This window comes from Lissotriton vulgaris, chromosome 6 (genome assembly GCF_964263255.1).
Source record: "Lissotriton vulgaris chromosome 6, aLisVul1.2, whole genome shotgun sequence".
Classification (NCBI taxonomy): domain Eukaryota; kingdom Metazoa; phylum Chordata; class Amphibia; order Caudata; family Salamandridae; genus Lissotriton; species Lissotriton vulgaris.
Window position 1 is genome coordinate 1,557,714,812 of NC_141694.1, and position 23,237 is coordinate 1,557,738,048.

Genomic DNA, 23,237 nt, shown 5'->3' on the forward strand with positions numbered 1-23,237 from the left:
TGCCATGGCAAGGAGAAGCCGGGGACCTCCGTGAATATGTTCAGGCCCTATTCTTGCAAATCCTGGACGACGAGAGTGTGCAGACAATACAGATGGACAGGGTGCACAGAGTGGGTCTGCCCAGACGGGGAGGGGGTCCTCCTCCTGATATCCTCGTCTGTGTACACGATTTTCAACTGAAGGAGCGTATTCTGCGCCAGGCTAGGACCATCTCATCTCTGCAGTTTCGAGACCACCGTCCACAGCTGTACCAAGATCTGGCTGCCACGACCCTTCGGAAGCGGAGGGAGTTCCGTCCCGTGACCACCTTCCTGAGGGAGAACAACATCTCTTACTCGTGGGGACATCCCTTCCGGATCATCTTCCGCTGGCAGAACCGGCTGGCGCAGATAAACACTTTGCAGGCGGCGGTTGATTTGCTGGGCCTAGAGGATGTGGCGCCGTCCCAGGGGAGCCGTTCTTCACCGTCCAGGAGGCGACGTCGCTCTTCTTCCTGGCATAGAGTCGGCCCCTCTCCAGAGCGGAGACGGCCGGATCGCACGACTAGTGTGCAGGAAAGGGATGCTGCGGTTGCATCGGTGGCCTCCGCCACCTTGGCTGATTCTCAAACGAGCTCTGGAGCTGCGTGACCCCTTCTCCCACTGATGGCGTCGGAGGGGCTCTGACCCTGTGGCCCGGGAGTACTATTGTACTTTGGAGAAGACACACCGGGCCGTGGTCCAGGGGGCTACCGAGCTGGTGTCCTCTTCCCCAGATCGATCCGGAAGGAGTTCCTCGGATCGTGACCTACTGGACCTGATGACTGTTCGACTCAGGTTCTATGTCTTAAGTCTATTGCTGTTGTCTTTTTTTGCTGGGGGGGGGTGCGGGGGGGGGGCTCTGGGTCTGGGGAGTTATGGGGGTTTTGGTTGAGGGGGGATGGTTGGGGCTGGGGTTGGGATGGGGGGGGTGTGTGGTGGCGACCATGGTAGGTTACTACTGGGTGTGGTTGATGCTTGTGATAGTCTTTGCCGCTTCCTATGTCTGGAGTTGGGCTGGGACCTGTTCGTTCTCTGCTTACCTTGTCAGGTCATGCTGGTTGATCTCTCGGGGGGAGGGGGGTGGGATCTCCCGCGGGAGGGAGGGGTCCGGGATGCCGAGTCCGAGCCCTTTGCCTTTATGTCCCGAGATTGCTGTTCTTCCTATGTCTGCTTGTCCACGGAGCTCTTGGACGCCTGGAGGATGGGTCTGGGTAATGAGGGGGGTTGTTTGGCTGTAGCTCTGCTTGGGGGTGTGGCGGATTGGTGTGGGGTGTCGCTCCGGCTTGTCCCTCATGCAGGTATTGAGCGACTTCCTCTACTGTCCTTATGCCTGTTAGCATAGGTAGCTGGAATGTGAAGGGTCTTAATTCCCCGCAGAAGCGCCAGAAACTCTGGAAGTACTTGCTGGACCACCATCTAGATATAGTTGCTCTACAGGAGACTCATCTGGCCAGGAAGGATGAAATGAGGCTTCGGCATAGACAGTTTCCTCTTCTCTACAGGGCCTCGGCATCCTCTAAGCATAGGGGGGTGGCCCTTATGTTTAGGGCCTCTCTCCAATTCCAGCCACTGGGTGTGAGCAGCGATAGGGAGGGCCGGTAGCTCATGGTGAAGGGCTTGTTGTATGATCGCCTGTGTACGTTTGTGGCTGTGTATGCTCCGAATACTGGTCAGAATGGGTTTTTGCAAGGGCTGCTGGACAAAATGGGAGACTTTGTGGAAGGGCATTTGATACTGTTGGGGGACTTCAACATGCTGTGGGACAGGGATTTGGATGGCTCGGGTGCACGCAGGGCAGACACTGGGGTCTTTTCAGGGACTACACAGCAGCAAGTGAGCGACCTGGGCTTAGTGGATAGCTGGCGCTTCATGCACCCACACACACGGGATTACACGTTCTTCTCTCATGTGCATCATACATACTCCCGCATAGATTACATATTTGTCAATCAGGCTCTCAGGGGGGACATCACTCTGGCTGGTATTTTCCCACTGTCGCTATCTGACCATAGTCTAGTGGTGCTTGGGCTACACTGGGCGGTGGGGGGGGACGGCTGGCGGAAGTGGTACTTCCCTGCGGCGTTGGTGCGGGATGAAGTCTCTTGCACTGCGTTGCGGCGGGCGCTTGCAGACTTCTTTACTCTTAACCCACCCTCCGATACGTCGATATACACCACGTGGGATGCGTGCAAGGCCTCTATTCGAGGTACGTGTCTCGCTCTCAACGCGAATCTTAATAAACTCAGACGCACTGAAAGGGAGGCCCTGGAGGCGGAGTTAGCTACATTGGAGCAGGCGCATAAGTCGAACCCCTCTAGGTTGACCCTTCGACCCCTCACGGCGGTGCGGGGGAAACTGAGGGCGCACTATAACAACCGGGCTGAAAATACCCTCTTGCGTCTCAGACGGGTTTCTTACTCCCAGGGGAACAAAGTGGGGCGTCACCTAGCCCGGCAACTCCGGGATAAGCGTGAGAAGGATTACGTTGGGGGCGTACGCGACAACACGGGAGCTGTCCGGCATAGAGACGCGGACAAGGCGGCCGTTTTTGGCCGCTTCTACGCGAACCTTTACTCAGCGGATGCCTTGGACTCCGCAGCCCAGGAGGCGTACCTGGAGGGCCTTCCTATTCCACAGGTATCCAAGGAATGGAACGACTTGCTCTCTTCCCCCATTTCCAGGGAGGAGGTATTGGGAGCCATCGAGGGCCTGAAGCATCACAAGGCGCCCGGGCCCGACGGTTACACAGCTCAGTTCTATAAAACTTTTGCCTCGGAAATATGCGATTTCTTGGTTTCACTCTTTAACGCGATGGCTTCCGAAGGGCGAACCTCTGAGTCTATGGCGGAGGCCCTGATCACCATTCTCCCCAAACCGGGGAAGGACCTTTCCGAATGTGCTTCCTATCGCCCGATAGCGCTCCTTAACCTAGATGCCAAGTTATATTCCTCTATCCTTGCCGGGCGACTGAAGGATTTGATGCCGGCCCTGATCCACCCGGACCAGTCTGGGTTTATCAAGGGTCGTCAGACCCATGACAATCTACGCCGCGTGATTCACCTGATTGAAAAGGCGGAGCGTTTTCGCATTCCTGCTGTGCTGATAGGACTCGACGCGGAAAAGGCGTTTGACCGCGTGGATTGGGGCTTCCTACACCGTACATTGGCGGCCTTCGGGTTTACACCTCCCTTTATTAGAATGCTTGAAGCCAATTACCATAGCCCTACCTCGCGGGTGCTGGTCAATGGCTGTAGGTCGGGGCCGTTCCCGCACTCCCGCGGCACGCGCCAGGGATGCCCGCTGTCGCCGCTTCTTTTCGCCCTTAGCATAGAGCCGCTAGCCTTGGCGATCCGGGAGAATGAACGGATCTTGGGACTTCCCTTTACGGGGGAACAGCACAAGATCTCGCTCTTCGCGGACGATGTGTTGCTCTCTATCCGAGACCCGGTGCTATCGCTCCCACACGTCCACAAGGAACTCGCGGTCTTCGAGGCTGTGGCTGGCTTCAGAGTGAACCTCAACAAATCGTGCATTCTGAACCTGACCCTTCCGTCTCCGGAGGTGCAACGGGTTAGCTTGCTTACCCCGCTCCCGTGGGCGACCTCCTCCCTGTTGTATCTGGGGGTGCGACTGACCTCTACCTTGGGCGCGCTGTTCCAGGCGAACTTCCCACCAATGCTGGCTGTGATTCGGGCGGAGCTGGAGAGGTGGAAGCCCAAATTTATCTCGTGGCTGGGTAGGGTTCATGCCATCAAGATGGTCCTTCTTCCCAAACTCTTATATCTCTTTCAAGCACTGCCCATCCCGATAGGGGTGGATTACTTCCGCCGACTCAAGACTCTCATGCTGAAATTCGTCTGGCAAGGCGGTCGGGCACGGCTTTCCTATGCGGTACTGCGACGTTCACGGGCGGAGGGGGGAGTGGGGTTTCCAGATATGCACCTATATTATAAGGCAGCCCAATTGAGAGTCCTGGTAGAGTGGTCCCAGCAGCTATCCGAAAAGCATTGGCTCCACATGGAACGAAGTGTAGTGGGACGGTCCATTTGGGACCTGGCTTGGAAGCCCAAGGCGGACCGACCCAGGAACGCGTACATTTGCACTCCCACTAGCACGGTACTGAAAGTTTGGGACGCTCTTAGTGGCGATGACCGTTGGACAACGTTCCCGTCCCCATTTACTCCTATCCACTTCAATCCAGCCTTTCCACCAGCACTGACGGATGGTCCCTTTGGGCCTTGGAGAGAGGGTGGATGCAGGTCCCTCACCCACTTATTCCATGGCATGACACCTCTTACGTTCCATAACTGTATGAGGGATTACGGTGTCTTACCCACTGAACGCTTTCGACATCTTCAACTTCTTCACTGGGCGACATCGCCTGGGGTGGTGGATGCAGCCACGAGGCCGCTGACGAAGTTTGAAGACTTTATCCTCCACACTTCCACCATGAAGGGGACGATCTCTTTTTTATACAAGTTGCTCCTGGATACCACGGTGTCCCCCCGACCTCGGTATATGGAGCATTGGGAGACTACACTGGGGCGGGACATAACTGACACTGAGTGGAGGACTCTATGGAGGGATGTGACAACACATAACCATTCCACTGATCTTAGGGAGGCACACATGAAGCTCATCTTCGACTGGTATTTATATCCCTCTAAACTGCACAGGATTTTCCCAGCTTCCTCTGATAGATGTTGGCGGGGCTGTGGGGAACTGGGGGACTTTCGCCACATTTGGTGGGACTGCCCATCTATCCGACCGTTCTGGTCTGAGATTCTCTCGCACATCAGGGAAGTGGTGGGCTATCCGGTCCCGGACTCATTGGACTTTGTCCTGCTGGGGCTGAGAGACCCATTGCTCCAATACCAGACGAGGGCGGATAAACGCATTCTATGGCTGTGCCTTGGCGCGGCCAAACTAACCCTGGCGGCTGCCTGGAAGAGTCCGACGACTCCGGCTATCTCCTTATGGCATGCTCGTCTGTGGCGCCTCTTGAGTATGGAGAGGCTCTCTGATATCTTTCGGGGGAAATTTAAAAACTTCATGTTCACCTGGGGGCCTTTGGTCCGGTTTCTGTCCCGAGGTTTGCCATCAGCAGTGTGTCCCTCGGCGCTCCGTGCGCTCCACCTCTTCCAATTTTAGCCACCTGATTATGTTGTGAGGATTTGAATGAATGTTGGTCGCCACCACTGGGGTTGAGGGTGGGGGGTGGGGGGGGTGGGTTGTTACGTTGAGAATGTTTATCTCTCTGTTGCGACAGATTTGCATACATGGACACACGATTTGGCCTATCTTTGGTCTGTGACCGAGCCTGAGTCGCTCCTCCCCTTGACATTTGGGATTCACTGCGGAGCAGTGAGCGTACCTCGCCACCGCTGGAGGTTGCGACTTGAGTCTTGGGCGCTGTTTAAGTCGTCGTTCGCAGTTCTTGAGAACGTGTTCTAAAAGCACCCCCTGTGTGGGGATACATGGCGGGTTGTCGCCTGTTCCTTCTTCTCTCTCTCTTGCTCACTCTTCCTCTGTTTTTCCTCTCTTTTCCTCTTCTATGATACAACTTGCAAAATAAAAATTTTACAAAAAAAAAAGAAATGATCTTCACGCATGCTCACCAAAACATCACTGTGCTCCATCGAGGTGCATTATCAGCAGAGAAAACAGTAAAACTGGGTATCAGATGAGTGCGAATGTGGAGGACTGTTTTCTCAACATCGTCCAAGTTAGTCTATTAGTGAGCTCGAGTTAATACCTCCTAAGCTCCTAGCGACAGCACTAGTCTTTCTTTAATAGGTAAAGAAGGTCGCAGAGGGGCACGGCTCAGCAGTGCTTAATTTGTAAAATAATAAGTGCTGGGGCTCTCGTAATAATGCCACTGCTGATTGCAACACACATTACCCCTGCCATGCTGCCAATGATAGTAACAACATGACTACTAACCATCACACTCCTTCAACTGCGCCGCAGGCTGGTTTATGTGTTTATTTATTTATCATTCGTTTGGGGCATAGACACCTGCTTCAGTCCGCAATCCTGGGCATGGAACTATGGATTGGCTGTACAAGGTCCTAACCATGAATCATCATTGTTATATGAGCAGTGGCGAAAGACTGGGCTGAACGCGTTCTGGAAGGCTCTTTCTTTAAGAAAGTATGAGGCAGTCAAGAAGTAGTTATCACTAGATGTATGCAACCTTTAGTCCCGCTGCCAATTTGTTTGCTGAATATTGTTCTCTCTGATAACACTCGTTTAGTCAAAAGTAATATACCGATTTTGAGCTGCATCCTGTGTATAAGTGTATGGTCCGGCGGGGGCTACTAGACTGGGCAGGCAGCGCATTATCATCTTCAAATCTTGTGGAGCCGGAGCTACCACCACGGTGATGACCATCACGCCACCACGCTCCCCGACAAAAAAAGCAGCTTGGTTTGTAAATGGGCATGGCATAGCTACAGGTGCCTGCTACTACTTAATTACTTTCTCCCGTTACTCGTGGTGAGCCGGGCGGCTGAGACACTGCTCTGCCTGCCTTTTAATAACTAATTAGGCCTGGGCCTGGTGCTGTTGCTGCCTGCCCTCAACGTCATGGGCTGACTTAAATGACTCGTACGGTGCGGATGTGCTAGGCCGTGGCAATCTTAAACAAATCTGCGAGAATCGTACCTAGAGCCCCCTGCCCTTATCGCTAAGAGTTATGACATGTGGTTGATTATGGGCAGTGAGGGCCGTGATCTTCAGCTGCTCGCATGTCCCTGCCTCCCCACTCTCCATTGCAGGGAGATATTGTTGCAAAAGGGCGAATTCAAACCGGATTTCACGCTTGCACGACTATGATACTGTTTTTGAGAGAAGTCAGCCTCAGGGCTGTAACGGGGGTGGGAGGGGCAATGAATATCTGTGAGTTACAGGATTTAGGGGCTAGAGTGGCGACTTTGAAGATAATTACTGGGTTCGAGTCTTGGCAGCAGTTCAAACATTCTGTCATTCTGGGCAATTTACTTATTTTCCCTGTGCCTAATAACAAATGTGTCCGTCTGCAATGCAGCTGGTGCTGATGTAAAGCGCTCCGATTTTAACCTTCCGGTCGAGTACACGCTACATAAAACTCCCAACAAAACAAGATGAGCCTGCAGTGTGCTTAGAAAAGAAGGAAGCAAGATGTGTTTGTTATTTAAAAGGTTGGAAGTGACACAGGCCAGACGGAAAAAACACATGCCAAACAACTGAACATTCTGAAAATTTAAATGAATGTCTACAGCTTCTAAAATAAATCGGACACGCACGGTACTGAAAGCAGGGGCACCGAAGACACTAGAAGGAAAAAAAATAAATGCACGCACGGAGACAAAGTGAAATAATGCGTCACCAACACGTACCTGATGATGCAGAGCGGCCGGGAAACTGAAAGTACGGCCTGGCCGGCCGGCCAGCCATGATTAATTAGGGGAGGAGAAGCCGCAGAGCGCACGTTGGGCGAAGCCCTTTGATGTGCTGTGCGGCCGTGAATGCGCGTGCTTGTTTGGTCACGTGAACTTAATGAAAACCGCACGAACTAAACCCTTGGTTTCACAAGCGTTTTGAGGACATGAATTCTCGCTCCGCTCAATGCGCTTGCGCGCATTGATAGGTCGCGAGACCTAAAAAGGCTGCAGAGGAGGAAAGAGGAGAAAAGGAGGTTGGAGATATAAATCGGGGCCCAACCTATGTTTAGGAAAAGTATATTGCTGGAAAGATGCCATGGCAAGCCAAGTGCCCATATCTATTTACCAAAACACTGAAGCTAGGATGCAGTCAATAAACATTCAGGCACACATACACTGTTCCACAAAACAGAGATAAAAGCAAGTAGGTATTTAAAGCGTATCAAGGTAATGAACAGATGGAAAGAAGCTGGACAGCTGTCTGAATACAGGTTTTGATCCACTTAATCCCGACACTTTGCAGACAAAATCGTATTTTGAGTTAAAGGAAAGATTTATGTAAATACCTGCACAACCACCAACCTCTCTCTAGAGCAATCCCTTCCAATGTCTGACAGGCTGACAAAATATGTCAATAGCCATGCCCATTCAATATTCTCTCTTTGAAATGTTATAAATTTGTATGTATGCGTGGGTACTTATACAGTGCAAACAGCCGGGAAACACAGAGCACTGAACAGAAGGGCAAGAACCAAGATACACTATTGAAAAGGTTGACAGTAAGGGAGAGAGAAAAGGTAGGTAACTAGGAGTGAGGGGATATAGATCAATGAACAGATGAGCCTTCAACTTCATTCCTGAATTTCAAGGGAGAGAAATGAATAGAAGTACTCAGAACAGATAGGCCGTTAGGATGCTAAATGGTAGTCTGTAGCAGGTGAGTGCATAGATTGATAATGTTTGCCTTCTGTTCTTTCCTGGTCTCTTTTGCCTACTTTTTCAAGTTTGGAAATGTCTCATTTGGTTTTAGCCTTTTTTTGTATATATTGTCCGATTTTTAAAAAAGGTGAACGTGAAAATCCTGCATGCTATTGACCAATATCCTTATAAGACTCTTTGATGAAGGTTGAGGGCAGGATAGTTTTAGATGGATTGCAGATATGGGCAGAAGAGAAAAATATTTTAACTGACATCCAGTACAGTTTTAGACTGGGCCTAGGAACAAATGAGCAGGTTTTAAATATTAGCATGTTAATTGGAAAGAACACTCAGGCAAAGATAGGGAAATTCTACATGGCATTTGTAGACCTCACTGCCGCCTTTGACTGTGTTATACATAGCAAACTGTGGGATATTCTGGCAGCTTTGAAAATCGATCAGGTCTTGATTCTGATTTTTAAGACAATTGTATTCAGAGGCTACTGCCAAGGTGCAATATGGAAATAACGTGGAGTGTACTGCGTCGTTTAATGCGGAGAGGGAAGTCAGACAAAGCTGCATCTTGGCTCCGTTTCTGTTCACTTTATATACCAACTCGCTGGAACAGGAACTGGTTGCCAGGGCAAGAGATCCGCCATATGTCAACAAACGACGATTGTCTCCCTTCTCTACGCAGACAATGCAGTGCTTATGGCCCATACACAGTTAGGTTTGCAGAAAGCCCTTGTTTCCTACACTAGTTATATGGAAGTCCTAGGACTAAAACTGAATGCCAAAAAAACTTTCATAATGTGGATGGGGAAGACAAAAATGTAGTTGTCTCCCATAAGGAGAAAGCAGGGTAGTTTCCGCTGATTCCTTAACATACCTGGGTGTCTTGTTTGAACAATTAGGTTCTTGGGACCGGCGGTTAAGAGCAGGAGCTTACTCTTTATGAGGTCAACTGCGGCTCTTGTAAATTGTTCCAAGAAAATGGGTAATAGACCCCCGGATATTCTTCTTAAGATATACCAAGCGCAATGCATGAGCATTGTAATTTTTGGTGCAGGAGTCTGGGGTTTCTACGATGCTTCTCCTATACAACGTGTGGAAAATGCATTTTTGATATTTGTTTTAGCAGTGCCTCCCAGTGCCCCCCAGTTTTTAATTGTCACAGTGAGTTGGGAATACCTTACATTTCAGATATTATTAAAGCCCAACCGGTGCAACTTTGGGACAGAATTTGGATATATTCCTGGCTACGGGCCTGAGCGTCTAGGGGAAACAGCACTGGAGAAGGCGCTGAGGAAGGTCTCGGTCTCACCGATGGCTCCGATCTAGATCCAGAGAGGGATACTTGGGGACCTACTGCCGCCAAGAACGAAGCCGCCAGCATGGTCCCAGTAGGGAAGCCTCCCCTATACGTGGGGCCCATAGGCGTTCCATAGAGATCGGGCTGCCCAAAGATGAGATGCATGGCCTCATAATACTCCTTCAGCTGGGAGTGGGTCACTCCGGAGAATCAGAAAGTGTGGAGCGGAACCAGGTTCAAGCCCCCCGACTCACGGGGCCTGCAGTTCAGGCGCTCCCTCGTCTCATTGGCTGACTTCAATGGACACGGGGAAGTTGAAGAGTGTTTGGACTTCTTGTGCTTGTGGGGCTTCCCCGATGACTGAGTGAAATGAACAACGTTGGGAGGGGCACCAAGAAACTGTTATGGGACCTCCCATGTGAACGGGACCTTGAACGTTGTGAAGTCGACCCATGTCAACTGCGAGGAGCTTAAAGGACGCTCCCTCGCCCACTTTGGGTGCATGGTGCTGCAGTCCTCACATGCCTTGGAGTTCTGTCCCGGCTCCAGGCACCACGAACACAGAAAGTGTGGGTCAGGCATCGATATTTGCATATGACAGGACCCACATTGTTTGAAACTAGGTAGTTTCTTGGGTGACATTCTCACACCAGTAGATGAAATCTCAAAAGGAGTCAACAAATAGTCGAAAAAGACCAGTTAAAAAGTGACTGAGGGATGTAGCCAGCCACGATGGAGGTCGCAGCCCGATAGAGCTCCGGAGCCTCCCGGGGGAACTCACCCTGTTGGGGCGGTTCTAACTGCGCCTACACCTGGCCAGGAGTGGGGGGTAATACTGCCGATACCCCTGGGCTCTCTGAGGGTTTGTGCCGGCCCGGCCGCACGCCCGACGGTGGAGAACTGGGGGGAGGCCTGCATGTGGGCGCGAGACGGTCGAGACCAGGAGATGCAGTAAGGGCGGAGCCGAATCTGGCGTAGCCGCCTCTGGGGGACTGTGAGCGGTGATTCTGAGATGAGATCGGACCTGAGGCCCGCTGGCTGCTGCTGTACGCTGAGGCTGGGCTGGCCACGGCTGGAGACTGCCGAGTTGCTATCAGCGCGGTGACCGTGCATACTGAGGACCCAGAGTGCCTGGCCAGGAGCTGCGATGGAGGACGTACCAGCACGGGGCATGCCACTGCGGAGGGGGCCTGCCCTGTGTCCCGCCCACGACGGCCCTTGTGAAAGTATCTGGACTGGCGGAAGATAAGGCGGTAAAAGTCTGAGGACGGAGCTGGCTAGAACTGGCTGGGGTCTACTATGGAGGCTGGCTGGAGGGCACTGACCAGATTTCTCCCTCCTAGGCCTGTCGGCAATTCCAGAGACTGCGCGGGCACAGGCTGGTGGTTGGACGGCTGCGCAGCGGCCCTGCGGATGGAGGCCTGACTGGGAGTGCTAATGCGGGGCCCGACCGCGGGCCCTGAGGAGTGAACTGTGCCCTGGCTGGCCCCAACTGCGACTGCGTTGAAGGAAGGTATACACCCGGGCCGCTTTGGGGGACCTCCCGACCATTGGGGACAGGCTGGGAGCTCGGGCGGGCGCGGGCCTGCCAATCGGCTCCCCGGATTGCGGACATAAGAGCAGGAGACTGCTGCCAAACTGGGGCCCAAGCCATGCTGGTATGATCGGAGCCCGGCTTGCCAGACGACATTTATGAGGGGCCCAGCGGATTGACGGTGGTGAATGGCGGTGCTCGTTGAAGGGTACCCCTCTTTCTCTTGACTGTGCCCCCCCTTTTCCCTTTTTCCCTGCGTACCATCCCGTATTCGCGTGCAGCTGCTTGTCCCACACGGGAGAGACTGTGTGGAGACTGTATTTGAGTGCCCCCCCTCCCTCCCATGTTTGGACTTTGCCTGGTAGACCTTGGCTGAGACGCATTTACCTGGGGGTACCATCGCATTGGAGCGCCGCAACACCCTGTAGATTACCCCCCTTCTCCTGGGGACTATCCTGCTGGGGCGTTGGCTGGAGCAATTGCAGCCTGCCGTATCTGCCCAGAGACGGAGTCTGGAATACCAGTGGGACTCTTGTCGCGGCGACCCAGTGACGTACCACTATGGGCCGCAATCAGACGAAGGAGCAGGAGGGGAGAGACAGCTCTGTTGCCCCTGGTGCCATGTCAGGTGCCGCGGGAGGGGGCTCGGAGAACGGGGGCCGCCTCGACCGGAGATGTGGAGAACCGACCTCTGGACAAACTGGACATTATACTTCAGGAGATACGCGAGTCTCGGGAGGCGATGGAGCTCCAGCTGGGCACTCTTACTACCGGATTGAATATCCTGAAGGCGGACCACGGCAAGTTGGCAGACAGGGTTAAGGATCATGGCCAGACCTTGAAGGAACTCACACCAACAGTGGCAGAACACTCTTCCTCTTTACAGCAGCTCCAGCAACAGGTTTCCACGCTTATGGAGAGGGTGGAGGATGCAGAAGGAAGAAACCCACGCAGCAACATCTGCGTTATTGGTTTGCCAGAACGCTGCGAGGGGAACCAGGCGACAGACTTCATGGAACAGTGGTTCCGAGACCATGTGGCAACCGAGGGCCTCTCGCCGTACTTCTGCGTAGAATGGGCACACGGGATTCCAACTGGTCAACCTAAGCCTGGTCTGCCACCCCGCCCATTGAGTGTTAAAATCCTTAATTATAGGGACCGGGACACTTTGCTGCAGAAAGCTAGGGAACAGGCACTTATCCAATATGAGAACCACTGTGTGTCCCTATACCCAACTACACAATGCTGGTCCAGAGACAACGGTCCTCATACCAAGCTGTGAAGAGGAGGCTACAGCAGGCGCAACTCAAGTACGCGCTCCTCTACCCTGCCCGACTTACGGTCATTCACCGGAAGAAGACACACTTTTTCGAGAGTGCTGCAGACGTTGAGGAGTGCCTGGAGGTGATGTGTATAGGGTCCAGTCAGGCAAGTGCTCTGGAGATGTCCATGCAGGGCTCTGAGGGTGTCCCGGGGCGGTCCGCCCGTCATTCCCAATGGTCTGGTCAGAGTGGTGGAGGTGCTGGTCCATCACGGGAACAACAGCGAAAAGACCAAGAAGGGGCGCTGGGTATGGCAGGTGCCTTTTGTGAGGACTCACACAAGATTTCTACAGACTCAGAAGACAGTACACTGCATTCAGACTCTGAACACAGTGCGATCTTGTTCCCCACCATTACGCCTAGGGCGGCAGATGACATGCTAGATAATGAACTATTGCTGGTGATGCTTTGTCTCTGAGACCTATGCTTACGAACATTGAGGTGCTTGCTGTTGCGTTGTTTGGACTGGGTCTGCTGTTCGAGTTTTTGTGTTTCGCCCCCGAGAAATATCGGAAGTTAATCCTTGCTAGTGTACCAAGGGCTGGGGCTTTTTACTTATGGCCTTGTTTATTTGATTTCTGACCTTCTAATAGTCACTGACCTGGACTGTGGGCCATGGAGCTTCTGGTGGCTAGGGGTAATTCCTAACGGATATGTATACATTGCCACTCCCTCCACATTTATAGTTTTACTCTCCCCCGGGAAAGAGCACCGTGGAGCCATCGGGCGACGATGATTGGCTGTACTAAGGCCATGCACACGGCTGGCCACCTCCCTCTTCGCATATGCACCTTTCTTTGTGCTATTTGTTTGTTTCATTATTGTTGGGCCCAGAGCAGTTCCAGCGCTGTGCCGGGTTTAGTTAAGAGTTATGGGGGATGGGGACTCCTGGTCAGACTCCCCTGGGCACCCACCATGGGAGAGGACATCATCTTATCATCAGGGACATGACACATACTGACAAGACTAAAGGGGCCTACAATTTGCTAACGTGGAACGTGCGAGGGCTGGGAGCCATTCAGAAACGCCACCGCATTCACGTGTTCCTCCTTAGAAACCAGACACACATTGTGTTTCTTCAGGAGTCCCACCTCACGGATTCTGAAACGCAGAAGTTATGGAAGAAATGGAGGGGTAGGGTTCATTCCACGAACTATTCGGCCTTCGCTAGGGGGGGCAACAATCTGGGTAAGACATGGGACCCAGTTTATTGATATCGGACGCCGAGCAGACGACCAGGGAAGGTATATGCTGGTGAAAGGTACTCTAGATGGTTCCTTGGTGGTCCTGGGGAGCATTTACGCACCATACTTTGAACAAGACAGATTCCTGGGGAGACTGGGTGTGGCTTTGGCTGACTGGGACGGGATTCCTTGGGTGCTTTGAGGGGACTGTAATGCGATACTAGACTTGAGACTGGATAGATCTCAACCTCCACTACAGGCCTCTGCAGCTTGTAAACTGACTGAGCAAATCACCTCCTGGGTTGACGGGTGGACACTGTCTGACGCCTGGCGGGGCCTTCACCACACACATAAGGAATACTAATTTTTCTCCCAAATACACAACCTCTACACTAGAATAGACCGATTTCTATGCTCTAGGTTTCTCCTCAATACAATAACGGAAGCAGAGTATTTGGCTAAGGCCTTTTCTGATCATAGGCCCTTGAAACTAACACTCCTGCGGGGCAGGGTACCGGCGTGGGTGCCCACCTGGCGATTGAACCCCCGTCTGCTCGAGGATACCCCCTTTCGTATGGCACTAGCTACCACTATATCTGACTACTTGAGGGAGAACTGGAATACTGCCTCTTCGAACCTGATAGAATGGGACGCCCTGAAGGTAGTGGTCAGAGGAGCAACGATAGGGCAGCTGGTAGGGGCCAGACAAGAAGTGCATCGTAAACTCTGTGATGTGGAAGACAGGCTGCAGACCCTGGAGAGGACGGCAGCCCTCGATCTTGGGAGTAAGGGGGAGCTACAAACTGCCCATATAGACCATGCCGAAACACTGAAAACGCTTCGGACGATAGATTACAGGGACTACCTCAAACGCAAACACACTGAAGCTGACAGATCCGGCACCCTGCTGGCACGGTTGTTTCAGGATCTTCCTGACCCGCCGACTATAACGAGCATTCGCACCCAGGCGGGCACCATAGTCAACACACAAGCTGAAATAAACGGGGCATTTCGCAAAAATCTCCAGACACTTTATCTGCCATCAACACCAATAGATAGAGCAGAGATGGATGCGTTCTTACGGGATCTCCCCTTCCTGGTGCTAACGGAAGACACAAGGAAGGACATTGATGGCCCCATTACCCAAGACGAGATACGGGCAGCGAATAAGAGCCTGAATCGCAATAAAACACCGGGCATGGATGGACTTCCGGTGGAGTTTTATCTAACTTACTCAGAACTCCTAGTGCCGGTCTTGGAGATGGTCTACAGGGTGGCCTTTGACACCGGTCGCCTGCCTGACTCTACTATGCAGGCATTGGTCGCGTCCATTCCAAAGCCGGGACGAGACACGCTAGATATGGGTAATTATAGACCGCTCTCCTTGCTCTCCACAGAGTACAAGATTTTAAGTAAGGCCCTCGCCACACTTATTCACCGGGATCAATGTGGATTCCTTCCAAATCGTAGTACTTCCCTGAACACCCCCAGATTGCATTCTATAATGGCGGCTACTCCGCATGATCTCCCTTGCACGGAATGTATAGCGCTTGACCTAAAACAAGCATTTGATTCCCTTTCCTGGGAATTCATGTTTGAGTCTCTGAGACGGTTCGGTTCGCCGGACCACTTTTTGGAATGGGTCCGCCTATTGTATACATCACCAGTGGCTAGGGCACACACTGGCCGTTACATCTCGGAATGTTACAAGGTGCACAGAGGTACGAGACAGGGCTGCCCCTTGTCCCCTCTGTTGTTTGTGATTGCCCTTGAACCACTGGCTCTAGCCCTTCGGAGTACAGCGGACCGTCTGGGCATTCACATTGGCAGAACTCAGCACCTTATATCTATATATGCGGACGATATCCTGTTATATCTTCGCGACTTGACAGCAGATAACACCCCACTATTTGATATATTTGACACATTTGAGAAATTGTCAGGCTTAGCGATAAACCCCATGAAATCGACCTGCTTCTTCTTCCGAGAAACGCCACAATTAACTCACATACGATTTTGCACTTACTCTATCCCTGTCGCCCCCACCCCTTTTAAGTTATGTTATGTTATGTTATCGGGAGTTTTATTGAGCGCTCAGCTACTCAAGCAGAGTGTCCCGGCGCTGACATACCTAACATAGCATAACCCCGGCATCGGAGGAGAGATTAGAGACAGAACAGCCACGTTTTTAGCTCTTTCCTGAAAGAGACTAAGTCCTCGTTCTTTCTCAGAGCGAGTGGCAGAGCATTCCAGGCCCGTGGCGCCAGATATCTAAAGGACCGGCCCCCGGTCCGCGCACGCCTAATTGCCGGGACTGTGGCCAATGACAGGGCAGCCGATCTTAAGGCTCTAGATGGATGGTGAAAGCCGACTCTTCTGCAAATAAATAGCCCCCATGCCATGAAGGGCTTTAAACGCAGTGATGAGAGCCTTGAACCTAATGCGTTGTCAGATTGGCAGCAAGTGCAAGGATTGCAAAAGAGCGGTGGCATGAGACCTGCGGCCAAGGCCGAAGATTGCACGTGCTGCCTAGTTCTGCACTACCTGTAGGCGAGACAAAAGCTGTTCCGGCAGGCCAAGGTAGAGTACATTTGCATAATCCAACCTTGATCCAACCAGAGCTTGCACCGTTGTTTTCCTATGGGCAATGGAAAGGAGAGGGAGGAATTTCCTTAACATTTATAGTAACCCGAAGCACTGCCCAACCAGACCAAGAATTTGTGGTTTCAGTGAGAGACAGTTGTCCAACTTGATTCCAAGATTCTTAGCTACCGTAGAGTCAGTGGAGGGGGGATACATCCCCACAGGCCACCAGGCCTTCCAGCCAGGGTCAGGAGGGCACCCAAAGAATAGAAGCTCAGACTTGTCGGAGTTGCATTTCAACTGATTAAGTTGAAACCAGGCAAATACAGCTCCCAGGCAGTTCTTAATGCTCTCGCCATCAAAGTCCGAGTTTTTACAGCATGTGAAAAGAAGCTGAGTGTCATCGGCGTACGAGACAATCTGGGCGCCGAAAGACTCTGCCAGTGCCGCGAGAGGGGACATATAGAGATTAAAGAGAGTGGGGCTCAGGATCAACCCCTGAGGAACTCCCACCTCCAAAGGCGGCACTGCAGCAGAATACGGCGGGCCCAGACTGTGTTGTCGGTTGGATAGAAACGACTCAAACCATCTGAACACCGTTCCCCTAACACCAATCTCCAAGAGTCTTGATAGGAGGCGGTCATGGGGAACGGTGTCAAACACCGCCGAAAGATCTAATAACACTAACAGGGCTTTCCCTCCATTGTCAAGAACTTCCTTGATGGCCTCTGACACCTCCAACAGTGCCGATTCAGTGCTCAGATTAGCCCTGAAACCGGACTGGGTATAGTGCAGGATCTCATGAGACTCAACAAAGTTGGACAGGACAGAGTGCACATGTTTCTCAGCCACCTTGGCTAGGACTGGAAGCAACGAAATCGGCCGATAATTGGCATGGATACTAGGGTCCAGGGACGGCTTTTTTAGAAGGGGGAGAACCATCGCCTGTTTCCAAGCCAACGGCGCGATACCTGTTTCCAAAGACCGATTTAAGATTGGATTAACGATCGGGTTAACTACGTGTGCCATATTGGCTAGAAATTTTGTGGGGCATGGATCGAGTGGGGAACCGGATTTCATTTTAGACAGCACTTCCAGGGAGGTTTGAAGGTCAATAGGGGGAAAGGTCACCAGAGTGGGCTGTCCAATGGCTGCAACAGGAATGCCGGGTCCTGGGTTAAGCATACCCCCATCCACACCAGCTGGAAAAGTTTCCTGGATGCTCATGATCTTATTCGCAAAAAAGCTTGCCAGTTGGAGCACCGAAGGTTCCGAAAAGGATCACTTAGGTGTGATGGCTGCCGGAGAGGTAAATTCCTTTACCACCAGGAAAATCTCTTTGCTGGTGTTACTGGCCAACTCAATACGTCTGGCAAAGTATTCTTTTTTCCCCAGATAGATCTCCCTATGGTAGGCCCTGATACTGTTCTTATACGCCTCCTTCAGGGGTTCCAGATAGCTTACTCTCCATGCTCTTTCAGCTTTCTTACATAGCCTACGGCTGGAGTTAAGCGCTGGGGTGAACCATGGAGCAGAAGCGCAGGACGAGGTCTTAGAGGGCCGCTCAAGCGGCGCCAGCTCCTTCAAACAGCGTGCAAGCCACATTTGAAAAAGATTAATATCTGCCTCAATATCACCCGACAACATGCAGGGGTGATTCAGCAGATATTGTTCGATCATGTCTGGTGATATTCTATGGAAAGCACTGGGTGTCTGAGATGCGCGCCCTTTATCCCTAGTGGAGGAGCCAAATTTGTGACAAATATTAAAGGTCACCAGCATATGGTCAGACCAAAGTATTGGGAGGGGGGGGGGGGGGGGGAGGAGACTCCAATAGGGGTGGTAGAAAAAATTTGATCCAGCGTGTGTCCCTTGCTGTGCGTAGGTGAAGCCAGATAGGGTAATAAGCCCAAAGGCTTAGTAGAGTCTAAAAGCTTGATCGTGTCCACCGCATCTGCTTCATCAAAATGGATTTTAAAATCGCCAAGGAGAATGCAATGTTTAAACTGCACGCACAATGCCGAGATCACAGAAGAAAGTTCCTCATGGAAAGATTCCAAAGGGCCCGGGGGTCTATAGACCAGCAATCCTGCACAGGATTGGGCTGGTGTCAGTGATAAACAAAAACCCAGTTCTTCGGCCCCTTGAATATCTTCTGTTGGTATAATGGAGCATTTAAAGCGCCTGTCTATCACTAGGGGGACGCCCCAACCTCTACCCAAGCCCCGGTCTTTCCTTAACATAAAGTAGTTGGGGGGCAAAGCATTGGCGATGTCCGGCCCAGACGCCTCACCAAGCCAAGTTTCTGTCAAGAAAAGACAGACAGGTTTAGAGTCAGACAGTAAGTTGAACAGGTCCTGGGCATGTTTGCTCACTGACCGAGCATTCACGAGGGCGCAGCTGAAAACATGTTTAAAGTGATCCGACCCTGATGTGAGGCCACCTGCATACCCCAGCTCCCTGGGGTCTACCGGCAGGGCTTCACTAGGTGACCAGCCACAGCCGAAACAGAAGGGGTTGCCCTCACAGTTGAGGCCCTGAGAAGTGCATTCACTGCTGCAGGAACTTCTTAAGCTCAAAAGTTTCTCTGACGGGCGCAGACGGGCTTTCCTTAGGCGCTCCTTTGGCGCGGGTCAGGCGTGCAAGCTGTACGCGTCCGCTGAGCTGAGCCATCCCCTTCTAGATTTATAGTCCCGCCCGTGAGTCCACAAGCCTTCCTCACCCAAGATGGCCGCCGTACTAGTGCGCAGCCTCCCTGACCCTCAATGCCCCTCAGCTCATAATCAGCTGAGAAGGGAGCGCCCAGATCAAAATCGGCGATAGGATGTCAGGAGAAGCGGCACGATGGTGAAGGGAGACAGGTAGGTGCTCGACTGCCCCCAGAGAAGGGGTGAGAGCGGAGCCCAATGCCTGTGAGTGAGAAGATAGAAAGATCTCCCGGCTTTCCGCCTCAGGAGAAAGAAGTATGCAGAGAGCAAGGCAGTTCAATTAAAAATAATGGCACGGGCCACACACAAAGCAGCTGTAATTAAACACAGCACAGCTATCACAATTTGACAATTCCCACAATGGGTAAAAAAGAGTTTTAAAAAGTGCCGCTCTGCCAGGCGTCCGCACTGGAGTCCCGTTAATGTAAGTCAAGTGTATAGGACACCCGAGGATCAGATAGATGGTAATATTTTGAGTGCAATAACGAGGCTCCGAAATAGTGTGGGGTTCTGGATTTCTCTGCCTCTGTCGGTGATGGGCAGAATTGCCATCTCAAAAATGGTTATGCTCCCACGCCTTCTATATTTTTTTGTGAATATACCGGTGACTCTCCCTCAGTCTATCTTTAATACGCTGAATACTATCTTGGTCACCTTGATCTGGGGTAATGGCGGGAGACGGATTAGTCTTCGGAAACTTCAACTGTGGACGACAGAAGGTGGCATGGGAGCCCCGGATTTTCGGGGATACTATTATGCTAGTAAGCTACAGTGGCTCTCTTAGTGGACGGCGGGTAGGAACTTACATGAAATCGGCTTTACGCCGGAGAGACTGGATCGCTGGGAGCTTCACTCTTTGTGGTTGTCCAAGGCCCGGATTCCCCCAACATGTCCCCCCCCTGCTCAAAATAGCACTACATTGCTGGAAAAAAGCTCCTGCCTATACGTCGGCGGTGCCACCTTATGCAGCGAATATTCCTTTACTGGGCATCCCCACACCACAAGGTAGACTCACAAGCACTAGACTACGGTGATGGACAAATAGTGGGGTTGAGGAGATGGGTTCCTTTTTCTGAGACGAACCCTTTGTGCAGATCACTGGGGCCCCACAACGCCTATATTTGCTACATGCCACGGTGTTACACTACATTAGAACCACATGGGCGCTGCAAAGAACCATACCCACACAGCATGAATTGGTACACCTCTTGTATTACATGGGACCGGGAGGCCATCTAGTACGCTGGCTCTATACTGGGATCAGGACACATGCAGCAAATCCACTCCTGACTCTTAGAACACGCTGGGCAGAGGACTCTGGTACGGAAATTACGGACAAGACATGGCGGACCATGTTAGAACATCCCAAAAGAGTCTCACGCAATGTCAGACTTAAATTTATTCAAACGATGGTGCTCCATCGATCCTATCTTACCCCCAAGACTATACATTGTATGTTTCCGGACTCCCCTAACAGTTGCCCTCGTTGTGGAGGTGATGAGGCGGACTTCATCCATATGATGTGGTCTTGTCCTCGATTACGGGGTTATTGGACGACTATTCGCCACGCCCTTATTACGGTGACCCAACTACCGGTCCCAGACGAGGTTTTACCCTGCCTTGCGGGTCTACGTAGACGATCAATCAAAGACGCAAAAAGCTAGGCTGAAATTCCTAGACCTTGCACTTATTTTGTCCAGTAGGGTCATAACAATGCTGTGGAAGTCACCCAGATCTCCAGTGGTTACTGTATGGCAGACGGACTTATTACAATGGGGTCGGGCGGAAGGAGCTGCTCTTAGGTAGGAGGAAGAGAAAGGGCTACGAAAGCACCCTATAACTTTGGAATGGGAAACCATGCTGATTGAACTAGAAGCACTTGATTTAGTCCCATCACAAATAGCAGGATCTCAGTAAAGTGCCTATCTTCCCAGACACTTCCTATGATATAGGCCCCTCCATCGGACACAGGCGACTATATCCGTTTCCTGTATCCTACAGTTTGAGACATATAGGACGTTCCTCATGGATGGTGGTACTATTTGGAGCAACTAGACCAGGGGTGGGTGGGGGTGGGTAGGGATTGGTTTAGATAGAACGTTTTTATAATGTTCATGTTTACTTATACAATTACAAGACATTGTATTAACATTGTGGCTGTATCGAATACACTTTACAAATGATATGTTGGGTATTGACGGCAACGCTGAGGTTACCTCCAACAAGATATGCTGTTTCTTACCTGTGCTATGATTATGTCTATTATTCGTTTTGCGTACAAGGGAAGGGTATAATTAGAAAAGACTGTAAAGTTTATTATGTCCCGGTCAATGCCATTATCATTCCTTGCAGTCGATAATAAAGTGTGTTTAAAAAAAAGATGACTGAGGGATATCTCAATTCGGATCAGTGCTATCTGGCGAGGAAAGGAAAGAACTGACTTCAGTGCACTTGGGTAGTACTAATATAGGTACAGTGCATAGCACTTCCGGCGAGGATGGCGCAAATGTGGAGCCTAAAGATGTTACCTATTAACCAGCAAGGCTACTGCTCGAAAATCTTACGGATCCAGTGAGATGCCTGGGGATATTCAAAGGTAAGGAATCTGTGGCTAGAAGTCTCTATCAGACACCAAGAAATTGGGCACCAAATTAATAGATATGGCACACCTGCTAGTGAAAAGGGCACTAGCTAGGGCTTGGAAATGTTATGTTAACGTAATTTGTTATGCGCACAGCTGCTCCAGCTAAGGAGCGTCCCGGCGCAATGACAAGGCAGGACATAACATAACAGGAACAGAATGGAAAGATTAAGAATAACTAAATTAAAACAAGTAAGTTTTGATGGCTTTCCGAAAGAGCGTGAGGTCCATCATCAGGCGGATTTCAACCGGAAGAGAGTTCCAGATGGTGGCAGCTTTGACGCTAAAAAAGCGTCCACCGGCACGGCAAAGCCTAAATCTAGGCACCAGAGCAAGGGCCTGACCTTGAGAGCGAAGTATACGTGTGGGTACGTAAAAGGACAGGAAATTGGACATAATCTGGGGGCCTATACCTTTCAAAATTTTAAAGGTCAAACAGAGAACCTTGAAATGAATTCGCTTCCTCACTGGAAGTCAGTGCAAGGAGCGAAGGACGCTTGACACGGAACAAAATCTGGGCAGGCCAACAATCGCTCTGGCCGCAGCATTTTGTACCCGTTGTAAACGGGCGATTTCTGCCTGGTTAGCTCCAACCAGGAGAGAGCTGGCATAGTCCAGGCGGGAGATGACAGTAGCCTGGATTACCAGCTGCCTGGTTGGAGCATCAAAGTATTTAAGGACAGGTCTTAGACCTCTCAACAGGCCAAAACAGCACGCGGCTGTCTTCTTAGTATGGCCAACGAAGGTAAGGCCAGCATCCAACCAGACTCCCAGGTTTTTCAGTTCAGTCACCGGAGTCGGAGTTGGTCCCAGTTCCGACGGCCACCATTGGTCACCCCATAGTTCTACTCTCCTCCCGACAATCATAACCTGTGTCTTGGTGGCATTAAGCTGGAGACAGTTCCCCGTCAACCAGCTGGCCACCACCTTCAGTCCATTCTGAAACCTGGGGGCATCTTGCTCCGCATCCCCGCTGAGGGTAACCGCCAGCTGAGTATCGTCGGCATATGAGACCAAAGTTAGGCCCCACTGCCTGGCGACCTCAGCCAGCGGTCTCACGTATAGGTTGAATAACGTGGGACTCAGCGAGGATCCCTGCGGAACCCCCATGGCCAGTGGCTGTAAATTGGACTTAAAAGGAGGGGTGGCCACACAGAAGGAGCGATTGTCAAGGAAGGAGCGAAACCACTGCAAAGCCCGTCCCCCAACGCCGATGTCCTCGAGCCGGTGCAAAAGAATGTTGTGGGAGACCGTGTCAAAGGCGGCGCTGAGATCTAATAGTATCAGCGCTGCCGTCTGACCGGCATCCAGCACCGCTCGTAGATGTTCTACCATCACAAGAAGGGCAGTCTCCGTGCTGTGTCCAGCACGGAAGCCATTTTGTGTGGGGTCAAGGGCATTGGTCCGGGCGAGATGTTCTGACAGGGCCAGATTAACATGGGCCTCCGTTATCTTCGCCGGCCAGGGTAGCAGTGAGATGGGGCGGTAGCTCTCAGGCTTCGATGGATCCAAGGTGGGCTTTTTGATGATTGGGGACACCATCGCCTGCTTCCATTTAGTTGGAACCACACCCGAATCCAATGAGAGGTTG

The 23,237-nt window shown here is 51.6% G+C and overlaps 1 protein-coding gene across 3 annotated transcripts in view; it reads right to left on the minus strand.

Annotated features, from left to right (window-relative positions):
• The window catches only part of KIF16B (kinesin family member 16B), a 1,618,961-nt gene that overhangs the window by 1,289,989 nt on the left and 305,735 nt on the right, over positions 1–23,237 (minus strand). The gene's annotated exons all lie outside the window — the stretch shown is intronic.